General features: G+C 37.3%; 1 protein-coding gene across 1 annotated transcript in view; it reads right to left on the reverse strand.

Annotated features, from left to right (window-relative positions):
• diaph3 (diaphanous-related formin 3) overlaps nucleotides 1-17,128 on the reverse strand; it is a 484,493-nt gene that overhangs the window by 230,456 nt on the left and 236,909 nt on the right.

Below are 17,128 nucleotides of genomic sequence, written 5' to 3' on the forward strand. Positions count from 1 at the left end.
CTACCTAGGAGGACTTGAAGAAAGCATAAGCACACAGCCCTTCTGAGCAGAGTGCTAATATATATATATATATATATATATATATATATATATATATATATATATATATATATATATATATATATATATTGACATTTAAAAGGACTTGTGTGCCCACAGCTGGAGAGAGCTGGCACAACATCCAAATGCCGGCAGATTCCTACTGGTCATAATCACCCATCACGGTGCTGACAGGAAATAAGGGAGAAGTGTCACCCACAGGTACGAAGAGATGAATAGGACGGCTAGAGCTGTGTATTCCACCAAACCTGGAGTCTATGGAGCGAACAACCAGTGCGCAAACATCTGCCGGAAAATGTACGCTGAATCTATCTTCAAATTTAACTACAACTGTGTGAAGAAAGTGTGAAATATCTGTCCACCCTAATATATCTTGCATGCACACAAATGAGCAAAGACATACATGCACACACACATCAATCAAGAGCTCTGCTGACCTCAGAAAATGTTGCAAGTGTAAACATAATGACAACGATGTGAGCTCTAAAATTGATGTGCTTGGGAAATAAAAAGGCTAGTGACATTTAAAGTCAAGCTAATGAAGTTAGTCAGAGGCCCTCTGTAATGGCTGGTACACATTTGGCCTGTGGGTATGATGTGAGAAATGAGTGCACTTCAAATGGCAAATGAGGAGATGTCAATGAGTGACTCACCGGACCACCGTGTCGTGTATGTGAAAATAAAGAACAAAAAGACATAGTGCCAATTCAATGAAAAAAGAGAGGCAGAGGAAAAAGGGCAAGTAGAAAGCAAACTGACCTTTGGCTTCTGTTCCAGCAAGCAGACAGCGGGGCATGCGACAAGAGAAAGAAAGAAAAAGAGAGTGAGAGAGATTGTTAGTTGGAAGCAGGTAACCATATAAAGTACCAAGCTTTATACTGAAATAAAAATACTCCATGCTGGGAGCTAAGTGAGTTAGCCAGTTGTCTGTCTGTAGCCTGTAATTCACTTAGAAGGCTATTAAAAAGCTCTAATTTACCCCTGTAGACAGCGCAGGGCAAATATGTACATAAAAGCTGGGTCTGGACAAACTGCCCTGCTGCCGCTGAGAACGCACTTGAAGTGATGTAATGGATAGCCAAAGGCATGGCAGATAAAGACATGGCTTATTCATGACGACATGCAATTTATGTGAAGGAAAATGTCACATATAGGCAAAAAAATTTTCTAGAACTTGTCAAAAACAACCTGGCGTACATTATGTGATGTAACTTGAGTGAGCACGAGTGTTTGGAGTTTCTTCAGTGCATACTCTTAAAAAAAAATAAAAAAAATCAATCCCTCACCTCTGCAACTGTGCTAAAACCAATGCTTGAAAAATCGTGCTAGGAAAACCACAATTAGACTTCATCATCTCTGGGGATGGTATTAAAGAAGCCGGGATCAGGCACTCACAAGTGCTGCATCATTAGCCTCTTTTTAATTCACGATTAGAGTGATAACCCGCAGGCCAAGGCACACTGATTAACTCTTGCTGACCTGCACTTACTCTAACAGCCACCTGGGAGCCTAACCAATCAGAACTAAGACAGATTTCGACAAGCTACATGCAACCATTTAGCAAAGTAAGAGTCTTGACCAACTGAAGCCTTATTTTGCAACATTACCGACTAGATTTGTATTTTTTCCTGTAGAAAATATGAGTATTTTGGGGGTTGTTTGCATGTTCCTGTGCGGTTACTGGGGCATTGCTAGGCGGTTACTAACTGGCCCAAATCAGCAAAGCCCATCACAAAGTCTCTTTCATATTCTGGTTAGGGTTGCAGATGCTGTGCACAAGATCTTACTTAACCCTTGTGTTGTGTTTGTTTGTGCTAACACCTTTTGTGTTCCAAGGATGTTAATAAATCTCTCATATTGCAAATATTATCTCAATATATTGCATTAGATATTTTTGCCAACTTCCTTTTTAGTAATAATGATATTCTTTGTACTTCTTTATGAACACACTACCGGTCAAAACTTTTGAACACTTGAAATGTTTCTCATGATCTTAAAAATCTTTTGATCTGAAGACGTATGCTCAAATGTTTGAAATTAGTTTTGTAGACAAAAATATACTGTATGCCACCATATTAATTTATTTCATTATAAAACAAATGTAATTTAAAAAAAAATTGCGAGTGATGTGGAAAAAGTAAATTGCGAGTTTGAATCCAGGGCGTGCTGAGTGACTCCAGCCAGGTCTCCTAAGCGACTCCAGCCAGGTCTCCTAAGCAACCAAACTGACCCGTTTGTTAGGGAGGGTAGAGTCACATGGGGTAACCTCCTCGTGGTTGCTATAATGTGGTTCGCTCTCGGTGGGGCGTGTGGCGAGTTGTGTGTGGATGCCGCGGAGAATAGAGAAGCCTCCACATGCGCGGACTGATGGTCTCAGACGTGGAGGCAACTGAGATTCGTCCTCCACCACCCAGACTGAGGCGAGTCACTACGCCACCACGATGACTTAGAGCGCATTGGGAATTCCAAATTGGGGAGAAAAAAAGGGGAGGAAAATTATTATTTTATATATATATATATATACACACATACAGACACACACTTTCTCCACATTATTAATTTATTACATAATTATTATTGTTATATATATATATATATATATATATATATATATATATATATATTTATAACCACTTGTTTGATCTGCAAAATGTGTAATTTTAAAGCTTAGAATCTGGACTTTACAATGCATATAGCTGATCCTACCAATTTGTAAATAATGATTTTTAATTTGTTGACAAATTAGAACTGTTTTTTTCCTCATAATTTGCTATTTGCTGTCACAACAGTTATATTCAGAGTTGGCAAAACCATAAAAAAGATTAGATAGCCTTGTTTTATATATCATTAGAAAGGTCTCAATTAGTAAAATAAAATGAGCAAATCTGTTTCACTCAGACTCAAACTGCTGTGAGTTTTAGTGTATGAAATTTCCACTGACACACATAAACATAATAAACAGGAGTGTCTTTTTGTCACGTTTTTCCTTATTACTTCCAGAAACATACATATAACATAGAAAATGACGTATTGTAACTTACAGCAGACTATCCCGATACAAACGAGCTCAAATACAACATATGATGAGCAGATCTTGAAATATCCCTCAAAGAGTGTACATGGAATGATGATGCACAAAAGGGCGCTCAACACGCGTTGTGCGCGCGTGTGTGTGTGTGTGTGTGTGTGTGTGTATGTCCAAGGACTGTGTGTGTGCAAACACAAATCCACGTTTGTGCTCATCTAAAGGATTGATACTACTGAAAACGTAATATTTCTATTTCTTGGGGGCCTGGGTAGCTCAGCAAGTAAAGATGCTGACTACCACCCCTGGAGTCGCAAGTTCAAATCCAGGGCGTACTGAGTGACTCCAGCCAACTTCATCTATCTATCTAAATTTATATATATATATACACACACACACACACAGGCGGCCAAAAGTATGGAATAATGTAGAGATTTTGCTCTTATAGAAAGAAATTGATACTTTTATTCACCAAAATGGCATTCAACTGATCACAATATACAGTGCATCCGGGAAGTATTCACAGCGCTTCGCTCTTTCCACATTTTGTTATGTTACAGCCTTATTCCAAAATGGATTAAATTCATTATTTTCCTCAAAATTCTACAAACAATACCCCATAATGACAACATGAAAGAAGTTTGTATGAAATCTTTGCAAATGTATTAAAAATAAAAAACGAAGAAAAAAAAAAAAAAGAAATTACATGTACAGAAGTATTCACAGCCTTTGCTCAATACTTTGTTGAAGCACCTTTGGCACCAATTACAGCCTCAAGTCTTTTTGAGTATGATGCTACAAGCTTGGCACACCTATTTTAGGGCAGTTTCTCCCATTCTTCTTTGCAGGACCTCTCAAACTCCATCAGGTTGGATGGGGAGCGTCGGTGCACAGCCATTTTCAGATCTCTCCAGAGATGTTCAATTAGATTCAAGTCTGGGTTCTGGCTGGGCCACTCAAGGACATTCACAGAGTTGTCCCGGAGCCACTCCTTTGTTATCTTGGCTGTGTGCTTAGGGTCGTTGTCCTGTTGGAAGATGAACCTTCGCCCCAGTCTGAGGTCCAGAGCACTCTGGAGCAGGTTTTCATCAAGGATGTCTCTGTACATTGCTGCAGTCATCTTTCCCTCGATTTTGACTAGTCTCCCAGTTCCTGCCACTGAAAAACATCCCCACAGCATGATGCTGCCGCCACCATGCTTGGTGGAAACAGGATGCACCTGAGCTCAATTTTGAGTGTCATGGCAAAGGCTGTGAATACTTATGTACATGTGATTTTTTTCGTTTTTTATTTTTAATAAATTTGCAAAGATTTCATACAAACTTCTTTCACGTTGTCATTATGGGGTATTGTTTGTAGAATTTTTAGGAAAATAATGAATTTAATCCATTTTGGAATAAGGCTGTAACATAACAAAATGTGGAAAAAGTGAAGCGCTGTGAATACTTTCCGGATGCACTGTATATTCAGGACATTAATAACATGAAAAAATTACTATTACAATTTTTAAAAAAAATACTTAAACTACTTCAAAGAGTTCTCTTCAAAAAATCCTCCACGTGCAGCAATGACAGCTTTGCAGATCCTTGGCATTCTAGCTGTCAGTTTGTCCAGATATGCAAGACTATGGGGCATTGTCACTGGATTATCCTCTGCCAGGCAAAAACCATAAGTCTGGCCTCTTTGTAAAGTAACAGAAAACCTCTCCCCCTGTTGAATGTTTTTATCTGATATAAGGCTGTTTATACGGATCAGCCACAACATTAAAACCACCTGCCTAATATTGTGTGGATCCCACTCGTGCAACCAAAACAGCTTCAACCCGCATCTTAGAATAGCATTCTGAGATGATATTCTCCTCATCACAATTGTACAGAGTGGTTATCTGAGTTACCGTAGACTTTGTCAGTTCAAACCAGTCTGGTCATTCTCTGTTGACCTCTCTCATCAACAAGGCATTTCAGTCCACAGAACTGCTGCTCACTGGATGTTTTTTGGGTTTTTTTGGGACAATGTTGTGCGTGAAAATCCCAGGAGATCAGCAGCTTCAGAAATACTCAAACCAGCCCGTCTGGCACCAACAATTATTCATACGATTATCTAATCAGCCAATCGTGTGGCAGCAAAGCAGTGCATAAGTCATGCAGATACGGGTCAGGAGCTTCAGTTAATGTTCACATCATCCATCAGAATGGGGAAAAATGTGACCTCAGCGATTTGGACCGTGGCATGATTGTTGGTGCCAGATGGGCTGGTTTGAGTATTTCTGGGATTTTCACGCACACCAGTCTCTAGAATTGACTCTGAATGGTGCCAAAAACAAAAAACATCCAGTGAGGGGCAGTTCTGTGGATGGAAATGCCTTGTTGATGAGAATATTAGGCAGGTAGTTTTAATGTTGTGGCTGATCGGTGTAAATGGTGGCTTCATTGTCCTATCAAAGTATCAAAGTTACCCGCATACAATGGAAAACCCTACTTACATATTATATCAGTGGTTATTGGAGAAAAAGAGCTTGGTAAAAATACAGATTTTCCGATGCACCGCGATCTTCATTTGAACGATCTCGATTTCGATTTAATGTCTCTCTTAATACCCTTTATTTTTTTTACCATCAGTTGTTGAGTAAAAAACAACAAATATATACATATATATATATATATATATATACATATACACACACACACACACACACACACACACACACACACACACATATATATATTTAATTCTAATCACACATGGATGTGCTAAAGAAATTATGCACGTCCTCTCTCGTTATTTGCGCTTACTGGCTGATGTCGGTAGTCTTAAAGAGACTATTTCAATTAAGCACATGTTCTAAATACCAATGTAAATGTAAATAATTGTAAATAGTACTATTTATGCAAGTAAACGATACATTTACAAAAATATATACGCTACATATTTAATTTACAATTAATTGATGGAATTAGACTGAAGCTAAAATGTGACCAATTTGATGAACAATTAATGATAACATATAATTTGTAAAATTAATATTTTCAAATAGTACCTAGAAGGTTCTGTTTTAATAAAGAGCATTAGCTGAGAGAGAATTCATTTTATATGTAAGAAAAATAGTCATTGTAACAGAAATGTACCCATATGAATCGAATTGGGAGCTTGTGAATCAGAATCAAAAAATCTTTATCAATACCAGCCCTACTGGAGAATTATCCGTCTTTTAGCGAATTTTAAAAGCACTGATGGATAATTCATTCCATCACTTTAACAGTCAAGGTTTTTTGGCAGTGACCAAAGCTAAATGTCAGGTTGCCAAAGCCAATTTAATGATATTCATCTTGCGTTCGGCGCTTTGTAAGTCCTAAATATGCTTCTCATCTGACACGCGTAAGTGAAGCCTGGTTTCATTTGAGTCTTGCGCGAGTTACATGGTAAAACCTTCTTTGAATGTTGTCAGATTCCATTCCTGACCACCTCCGTATCTGGATTCAGTGTCAACTGAAAACGCATGTTATTGCAAGGTGTAAATGGTGCCAAGAGTGGATCTGTCCACTTCCCTGAAGAGAGTGTTTAAAAATTCTACCTCTCCAAAGAACGATATTCATGTTATCTTTTGATTGTAATTGACTGTGTCCAACTCTCAAATTCAACAAAAATACTATGGTCTTCATAAATTATTGAGCTCAATGTGTCATTAGAGAGGAGGAAATGGTCTACAATCATGCTGTGTGGAAGTCAAGGTCTATCAGTTGTACAAATGCATCAGCAGAAGTACAAATACAAGCCAAAGAAATCAAGTTTCCCACCTTCAATGTTGTCGGTATGAACACACACACACACACACACCACATACATGTACACACTTACGTGTCAAGATCATAATTTAGATCACTTCAGGATAGGCCACACTTCTTGTTCCCAAGACAACACATATTATTATTTTTTTTTTTTTTCATAATATCTGTGGTTTAATTTCACTTAGTATTCATCAGATATTTGGTGAGTATATAAATGTGTGTCAGTGTCTTTGTGCATGTGTGTTTAGGGACCCGACTTTCGCCCCTGTCATAGTGATGTACAGCTTTGATTGGATCACAAACGCTCCTCTCCATCCATACCTGCATTCAGTGCCTCTGAACTAGTATGAGCAATGGGACAAGAGTCTAATTCTATTCTTTAGAGAAATAAAGCCAAGCAGTGGCAACACATTCATAATGCATGGACGATACTCTTTGCTGAAGAGTTTTCCAATCATGTATTATCTGTGTTTTATGGGAAAATTGCTTTATGAGAGATATAAGATTAAATCAAAAGCAAAAAATAAGCTAATGTAGGTTTTCTGTTATATGTTGTGGCCAGTGATAACATCACACGACTGAAGCGTGGGGAAATAGAAAGCGTGTACGGGGTCCCAATTAGAATACGTGTGGGTTTCCGTCTTATCTTCCATTCTTTCTCCTTTATGCGTGCCTCTGTGTGTGCTCTTATAATTGTGTGGCTTGTAAAAAAAAGGTCAGTGTACACTGAAAACCCTAATAAGTTGACTATTTGTTTGATTGAGTAAACTTGTCCGCTCAATTGAATTGAGTAATGGTGTCTCCCAAACTTATGTAATTAAGTTCAATTAACTTGGAGTTCATATAAAAATGAACTTAACTATATAAAATATCTAGATGCAAGTAGACTTCACTCAGATTTGCTATTTAAACATTGTTGTTTCTACTGTTGTTACTAATTTTAATTGAAAATATCTATAGCCTAATATGTGTAGCTTTGGTGCTGCTGGCTGAAGTTTTCAGACGGTCCCTTACCACACCTTCCACAGTTTTTAGCACAATGTGAGGACGAATATCCAATAAATATCAAGGATCTTAATATTAATGATCTTGAACAATTTTGTGGTGACGCAATCAGACCAGCTAAAATACGGGACAAATTGCGTCCCATATTGTTTCGATACAGTATGCATCTTTACATCTTTAAATATGGGACAGGTGGCAAACTTACTTGGAACTGCCACTCTGAAATGATGTCCAGAGATCAGTTAGCATTCAGACTAGCATGGTAATGCAAGGAGCTAGTGCATGCAATGCTACGTAGAGAGACTTTGTCCAAAAAGAACGATTTGTAGCATTGATGGATTATTGTAATTGGACAGCTAATAATTAACGTCAGTGAAATTCAGCCTCTTAATTATGGTTGTTTACGTAAACGTGGAGATATCAACACGATTCGACAATAGAGATCACAGTTGCCCCACACATTGCAAATGTACAGTTCTATCCTTATAATTGGTAATTTGTACTCATGACAGATAAGATCTCGCGACCCAGCAGACAATGATCAGCGACCCACTTTTGGGTCGCCACCCAGTGATTGAAAAAACCAGCCTTAAGACAGCTTGATATTTCCAGTAATGGCAACTTTAGGATTTACAGTGTAGGTTCTCGACAAAAAATGAAGAGACACATTTTTCAAGAAAACAGTCGGCACACTACAGCTCCAAGATATAAATAACTTTATATAAATCCACCTTGGTAGCGTTTCGATCACACAGCTCTTCGTTACTTTATCATAAAATTATTTATTCCTTGGAAGTGTTGTGTGCCGACTTATTTCTTTTTTATTTCTTTTTTATAATAAAAAATGTGTAACTTTTGTCTGTGTGTCATCTTACACTGACACCTAGGGGCTTGGAAGCAGCATTATTTAAAATCAACAGTAGAAATGTAGTATTCACAGTCAGCCATGAATACTTCAATGAGTGAAAGTGTCCAATAACAGGTCGGTTACTGAGATTAAGCGAGTAGTATTCGGCTGGTCATGTGATTCCAACATGGAAAACAACATGTGCGGACCCTCTCCGTGTAGAATAAAAAAGCTTTTATAAGGTTACCAATATGACTGGAGATTTAATTGTAATGTGAGTGGTGGTCATGATTTCTTAAATATATTGCAAATTTAGATTTCATGTCATTAAGAGTTAACGTTTTTTTAATGAGGTGAGTGCACCTTTAACCAAGTAAAAAGTGGGCATTTCATAACAGTGGAGTGAGGCCTAAATCATAGTCTGCAGTTGCTTGAAAAGAGGATGAAAATGTTGTTCCAGGAATCAGGGCATATTTTTTTGAGCTTCTGCGTACTAGGAGCTGATAAGGTGACTGGGATGAGGAGGTTAAAGTTCAAGTACACCCAATAGTTCCTAATGTTAATGCTTCGTCTGTGAATTGATTGTACTTTGCTATTACTGCCATAACCTTTATTACATAACAGTGCCTAAAAGGAAAATCATTTCAGAGGCGGAGCAGGTTGTTACATTTAGAGGAAAGATTTTCTCTCTTTAAAAACAACATTCAGTGATGTATCACTAAAAATAAGACCAGGAATGTGTATAAAGAAGGTAAACAGGGTCAATCTTGTTTTTTAAACTGACTAAGACTACTAAGAAGGAAATACACAGGAAGCCATGCTTACTGTACATACTCGCACAAAAAAGCAAGAAAGGAAGATGAGTGGTAGAGAAAGATCGAAAAATCCCCAAGATGCATTTCTGAGAGCCACTTGGAAAGAAAAATTTGATTCTGTGTAAGCGGTAGTTCTGTTTCGCTCTTTGATAGAGTTGGAAAGACCAGTCACTGCAAACCCTCCCTTCTGATCTCTCAAGCACCAGAGCCTCCAGCCAGAAACAATTGATAGTTTACATATTTTTCCCACCTAGAATGTACACAGAGTAAGTCAGTAAGGAAGTGGGACACTGAGAAAGAGAGAGTTTGAAGCACAGACTCAATTCTCTCAACTGCACTAGACTGCATAATGTGCACAAAATGACTTTAATATTACAGAGAGATATAAATATGGCGTTAAAATATGACTTTCAAAGTGTTTTCATCTTGTTAAATATTAAAGAAAAGCTTATGACATTCCAATAGAGTGAGAGCATTCTACTCCCTCAGAACGTACGACTCTCATGTCTATCAGAAGAGGCGAGCATGAAATTGCAGCAAATTAAAGATAGAAAAAAATGCCTAAAAAGAGAAAGACAATGAAAAGAAAATTATAGATTCAAATTTTCCTTTCATACATAACATGTGCTGAGTCGAATTCTAATGTTCTGATCTGAGGTTTAGATAAGCGTGCGTGCATGTGTGTGTAAGTATGCAGAAGTAGCTTGGCAGAGTGTCATAATTAACAGAGTGGAAAGGGGGCATTTCATTTTAATGAGCATGGAAATTGGAAATCAACATCCTTTCCTGAGGCTACATACAGTACCGGGTGTGTGGAGTAATATTGATTTACAGTACAGCTACAATTATCCCTCCCATTTATTAAAGTCCATGCTCTCTGTCGCTTTGTAGAGTCACTCCCATCTCACACTGATCTTTTTCCTTATTCCCTTTATAAACTTTAACATTTATTATATTACTATGCATTTATTTACCTTTAATTGTCAAGTATACGCTGTATACTTTGTCTTTTTCTTAATTTATGTATGCTGTTTTGCACTTTTTGGTTTTGTGTACTTTGCTGAAATCTCAGGTCTCGACTTTGGCTGAATGGATGAATGAAAACAGATTAGAGACAAATAAAGAGAGGGTAAAGTAGAGATCTCTCATTCCTTCTCCGGAGGGAAATAAAATATTAAAGCAGCAGCATTTGGACAGCTACAGCGTCAAGACCCAAGATTAACTTTTAAATGATGTTTTAACATGCTTAATATTTCATCAGCAGAACTATTAATAGAGAAGTTCTTTCAAAGCACCCAAAAATATAATTATGAACTGATTTTATTGTTTGTTTGTTTTTTCATTAGGGTATAATGAGGCTAAAGGCACACCTTAAGGAAAATTAGATTTTCTTCTGGTCACAAAATCTATCAAAAACGAATAATAAAAAAATGAATCCAGGGTGTGCCGAGTGACTCCAGCCAGGTCTCCCAAGCAACCAAATTGGCCCTGTTGCTAGGGAGGGTGGAGTCACATGTGGTCGTGGTCACGATTAGTGGTTCTCGCTCTCAATGGGGTGTGTGGTAAGTTGTGCGTGGATCACGGAGAGCAGCATGAGTCTCCACATGCTGTGAGTCTCTGCAGTGTCATGCACAACGAGTCACGTGATAAGATGTGCGGATTGACGGTCTCAGAAGCGGAGGCAACTGAGACTTGTCCTCCGCCACCCGGACTTAGGTGAGTAACTGTGCCACCACAAGGACCGACTAAGTAGTGGGAACTGGGCATTCCAAATTTGGAGAAAAGGGGATAAAATATATATATATTTGTTTATTTTTTAAAGATCGGTGAAAAAATAAATATTTTTACTGAATATAGGTGGAGCAACAGAATTTGTGTGAAAAATAATAATAACAGAAGGTTGTTTTGATTAAAATTCAGTTTTTAAAAAAAAGGTGGTATGGGAGACTTTTACCCAACACCGGGGGTAAAAGAACCACACTTTCAAAATTCATTTCTGAAAATGAGGGGGAACCCCCTCCTTAAATGGCTCATAAAACTCGTAACACTAAAACGTCGGAAATTGTACATCGAACTCACCTAAATCTCACGGGGTGCTACTTTTCTCAATTCTTGTATAGGTCAGATGGAACCAGGAAGGGGCAATATTTGAATTCCAGGGGCATTTTTTTACCTTTACAAAGGCAATCTTTTTTTTCTATAATAAACTTATAAAATGATCTGTACATTGCATAATGTGCATTGTTCCTGAAACAACTTTTTTTCCACATTCACATTTTTCCAAACATTTTGGCTATTAAATTAAATTACAAAACTAATGCACCGACACGGAGATGACAGCATTTCTCCAGAATTGAAATGAGCTTAAAAAAAAAAAAAAACTTAGCAACTCCTTCATGCCAGCTGAATAAAACAATGCAAAAATAAACATTTCACAATGAAAATGACTCAGAGATTTGATTCATACACTAAAAGTGGTTAATGTAAAATAATTATTGTATTATTAATGTTTTATTTCACATCAAGACTATTTATCCAGATATTATTTTTGTTAATTTTATTATTAACTACATTGTAGCATTTGGTTACATTATATTTTGTGCTCTCTCTGAACTGATTAATTTAGCTGTTGAGGAGGCTTTTCAGACAGACAGATGCATAAGTGAGATGAACCGATGGGCAGGTATGTAGGCTATAGCACAGGGAATGACAGTGTTACTTACTAAGACAGTATATTTTGAACAAAAGGATCGAACGTTCACGTAATTTAGTGCGTGAGCACGACACCGAACTGCTGTAGAGCTCGAGAAGCAAGAGCGTTTGTGCGTTTTTATAGCCCGAGTCTTATCTCAGATTTATAGCTTCGCTCGCTAACGGAGACGCAGTATAACACCATTTGCATGTCAAATTATACGTTTATACATATGTAGCATCTTAAGTTCAGTAACTATCCAACAAAGTGCTCCCTCACTGCGTGCGCTAACACTAAACTCAACAAGCACTCAACGAGCTGCTGACAGCTGCATGTGAAATAGAGGGAGAAATAGAGTTGATTTAATTGCACATCTTCTGGAGTTACAGTTTGATACAAATACAAGTTTCTTGATTTGATTTGTTCATCTGTATCTATTGGTTTAATAATTCGCAGCTGCACTATAAAGTGAATAAAACTGTACTGGAATTTCCCACGCTATGAATGTGGAACTTGCAGGAATGATTAAAATTGTGTGAATTTTAGGCCCTGTATGTGATAATTTCAACATTTTAAAAAAATATAAAGAATTACATAAAATTGTGTCACGGAAATTTTTGCAGTGCATAGTGACACAGATGTTTAGGAAAGTGCTGTGGTAGTTTTTGTTAATATTTAGTGTTTTGGGAGAAAATAAAATCAAAGCAGCCCAGTTTACCCAGATATACCCTATTAACTGGAGTCTGAAACTCCAGATGAGACATATATTTGAGTATTAAAAGTAAGAACAATAATACTAGTAGACTATTCAAATTAAAAAGTTCATGTCAAAATGGTACTGGTGCATCCCACACTATATTACACTGTTCACGCAACGTTATCCTATCAGATATAGACTGTATATTTTAAAGGTCCCCGAATATTAAATGTGTTCTTCAATACACTTGAATACAAAGTTACTAAAATGACTGTGTTGCAAAGTATTTACACTCTAGGGATGTGTATGTGAATGTGTTTCACTGCATTTTATACCATTTGTGTTTCAGTAAACTAGTGAATTACTGAGAGGAATCAGTACTTGTTAACATTCACTGGGTCAAACACAAGAAAAGACAGACACACACCCCTGTGTTATTGAATGTTCCACTATGTTGTGCACAATAAGATCTGTGTAATAGAAGAACAAAATTTTACACCCTTCAGTAGTAGAAGCAATTCACTTACTGCTGTGACAGTTACATGTGTAGTGAGGGTCAGATCACATAGTGATATCACTCATTATTCTCTTTACTTTTCCTTTTTCCTCTAATGGAACAAAAACTATGCAAGAACTAATACCGTCCTTTATCCATCCCCATGCACTGCACTTGTGTCCATCATTATAAACCCTCATCAAAAGTTTCTCTCTACTCTCTCTCTCACTCACACACACACACACACACACACACACACACAGTATTAAGTACACAAAAGAATCCTTCACATGAAACAAAAAGCAGGTGCCTCACTAAATCCAGTAAAGATGAACATGCATGCATATAGCGACAGGAGGTTTCTAGACACACTGGGCCTCATTCATGAAACTTTTGTAAATATATGAGTAAATCGGGAGTAATTTTTGCATAAAATGGACCTTTCCCAAAACTTTCCTCCGGAATTAAAAAAATGCAGCGTACTGTGTTAGTGAATTCCAAACATTCGTTAATAGAGGGAAACGCCATATAAGGCACCAGACTCGCTAGTAAATGCTGTTAATTACTATGCAGAACAGTAATGAAATGTTTCTATGAATAAAGTACTTTCTAGTGATTGACCGATGCCGATATACAGAGAGCAGGGTGGCCGATACAATGCTGATATATCACACAATTTAATATAGTAAATAATAAAAACATAAAATTGCAAGAAAAACAAATGAATAAACTCTTATTTAGCACTATATATACACACTCAATTTCTCACAAAACTTAAACTTTGTAGAACATTTATATTACATTTTAAATGGTAGATAGCAGTTTCTTCTGATTTAAGTTTAGTCATCACATTTTAATAATTAATTTGCCCAGGAGGCCTGAGTAGCTCAGCAAGTAAAGAAGCTGACTACCACACCTGGAGTTGCAAGTTCGAATCCAGGGTGTGCTGACTGACTCCAGTCAGGCTTCCTAAGCAACCAGTTGGCCCAGTTGCTAGGGTGGGTAGAGTCACGTTGGGGTAACCTCCTCGTGGTCACCATAATGTGGTTCTCGCTCTCGGTAGGGCGCGTGGATGCCACGGTGGATGGCATGAAGCCTCCACACATGCTAGGTCTCTGCGGTAATGCGCTCAACAAGCCACGTAAGAAGATGCGCAGATTGACGGTCTCAGACGCGAAGGCAGCTGAGATTTGTCCTTCGCAACCTAGATTGAGACGAGACACTACGCCACCACGAGGACTTGGAGCGCATTGGGAGTTGGGCATGACAAATTGGGGAGGAAAAAAATAAATGTGTTTGAAAACCATGAGAAAAGGCACTTCTGCTCTACTGTTCGGTTTCTCCCTCAATGGTCTCTTTAGAGGGCAGTGTTTTGGAAAGAGGAGCATGTCTAATTCAACGGCTGAGTTTTGTGGAAGTACCAGAGTGGCTTAAATCGTTCAGAGCACCTTTAAAACACGTCTGAATCCAACGTTTGCATAACATCCTGTCTACTAACATGCATTCATTTAGCTGATTCTTGAAGGCAGCATGTCTTTCACAGCTTATAATCCTGTGGGTGAAATCTGGAAATTGTTACAATATAGAGTGGTTAAGAGGATTAAAATATTTTTAAATTGTTTTGCATTGTCTTTTGTTTTTTCAACATTTCTACTTAGAAATTAGCATAGAAGTCTTTACAACAGGGTGCACAACCTTTATGACCAATGTCTTTTCCAATACCTTTCCAGGTGCTTGTGATTACTGAATGTTTTATTATTATTATTATTATTATTATTCACACTGATTTGCTAATCAATCATGTAAACGAATTTGTTAACAGTTTCCACTAATTTGTTGAAAAGAATGATGATTCGCTCACAAGTCCAACATCACTATGGCTTGCAAACAAGTTGGTAACACTTTTCAATAAGGTTCCATTTGTTAACATTAGTTAACTACATTAGTTAACATGAACTAATAATACACAATACTTTTACAGCATTTATTAATCTTGCTTAATGTTCATTTCAACACACTAATGCATTCTTAAAATTAAAAGTTGTACATATCGACATTAGTTAATGCATACTGACCTAACATAAACTAAAAAGGAACAATTGTATTTTGATGAATTGTTCATAAATATATATATATATATATATATATATATTTTACACACACACACCATAAAAATGTACATGGCTTTCAATGTATTGTGAATTTCTATGACTTTACTAGGCCTAAAAAACATTTTAAAAACCCTGATATTTATAGGTCTTCCATGACCATAGGAACCCTGTTAAAAGCATTGTAGTCAAAATTCTCTTGGCTATATCTAAAGCACCTTTAACTTAAACCAGATCATTAGACTTGACCCAGACTCATCTACTGTCTGCACAACTCTCTTATGAGTTTGCGGGGATGCTGGTTAATCTGCAGTGGAGTGGTACTGGGGCAGATGTCAGATGGTCTGGGAGGTTGGAACAGGTGTTTGAGTGATCTGTGATCTGTAATTGACTTTTTGAGAGCAGTCATAACTTATTATTAATTGATGGGACAGCTCACTCATATCCAAGGCAATTATGGTTTATTTTATTCCACACACGCACCCACACCTACACACACACAGTTATTTTGCGTTGCTCAGTCCATACACTCACACACAAATAACAGGACTAATGGCAACTGCCAATGTGTATCAAAATGTATGCACAACTTTTAGATTTTATTGCTCTTTAAGAATAGTTAATAATTGTAATTTCTCTGCCACTAGTGCCATTGAACAGAATTGCAAAAATAAACATTGTTTTCAAATATTTTACATCCCTCGTCTGTTGTTAACCAAACAAACAGATAGTCCCACCCCTAACTCACGCCATTGGTTGAGCAAATGTTGTTGCATCGAGCTGGAAGGGCCTCTCGTACAAACAGAGAAAGGTTTTAAAGCGCCACAGAGACAATCCACTCATTCGCCAATAACTGAGTGGATTTTGCGTACATATATGAACAGGGAAAGAAAATGTATTTGAACACAGAAAAAGTTCAAGTTGTTAATCACTATTAAATCATTGAACAACTCACATTCACAGCAAACAAAATCAAATATGGCAATGCCAATGCCAATAATGTCAATAACATCAAACCTTAATGGTTCTTATGTGTCTTTATTTGATTTGGGTGATGTAAACGGGAGAAGGAACATGCTTCAAGGAAGAAAGTTATATGAGCTAGGAGCGAAATAAAGGGGCGGTCACACTACATGTCACGCTCCATTCATGCGAAAGCGGGAGACTGAAAACGCAACATCATGCAAAAAATTTCATACTACGCTGTGTATCGAAAGTACAAGTTTGGTGAACTTTGAACTGCGAATACATATGGCAAGAGGACGCATGACCAATTGAAGATCGAAACGTCACACGCTGAACTCTTGGCTCAATAACAAAAAATACATTATTCAAAGCTGTGTATTTTATTGTTGCAGGAAAGTTAGTAGACAATATATTTTAATGTTTTAATATATTATTATTTGTGATGCATTATTTACTTCCCGCGTGATGACGGGTCCGTATTCTGGTCCATTGCATTGTCCGAAAAAAAAAATTTGCTCAAATCCTAGAATAAACAATGACAGAATTTTTCTTTTGGGGTAAACTATTCCTTTAAAGTAACAGAGTCTGTAACAGAGTCTTCTACCAGTTTCCAGAGCAAAAACCTGTAATTA

This window comes from Myxocyprinus asiaticus, chromosome 35 (assembly GCF_019703515.2).
Source record: "Myxocyprinus asiaticus isolate MX2 ecotype Aquarium Trade chromosome 35, UBuf_Myxa_2, whole genome shotgun sequence".
Taxonomy (NCBI): Eukaryota; Metazoa; Chordata; class Actinopteri; order Cypriniformes; family Catostomidae; genus Myxocyprinus; species Myxocyprinus asiaticus.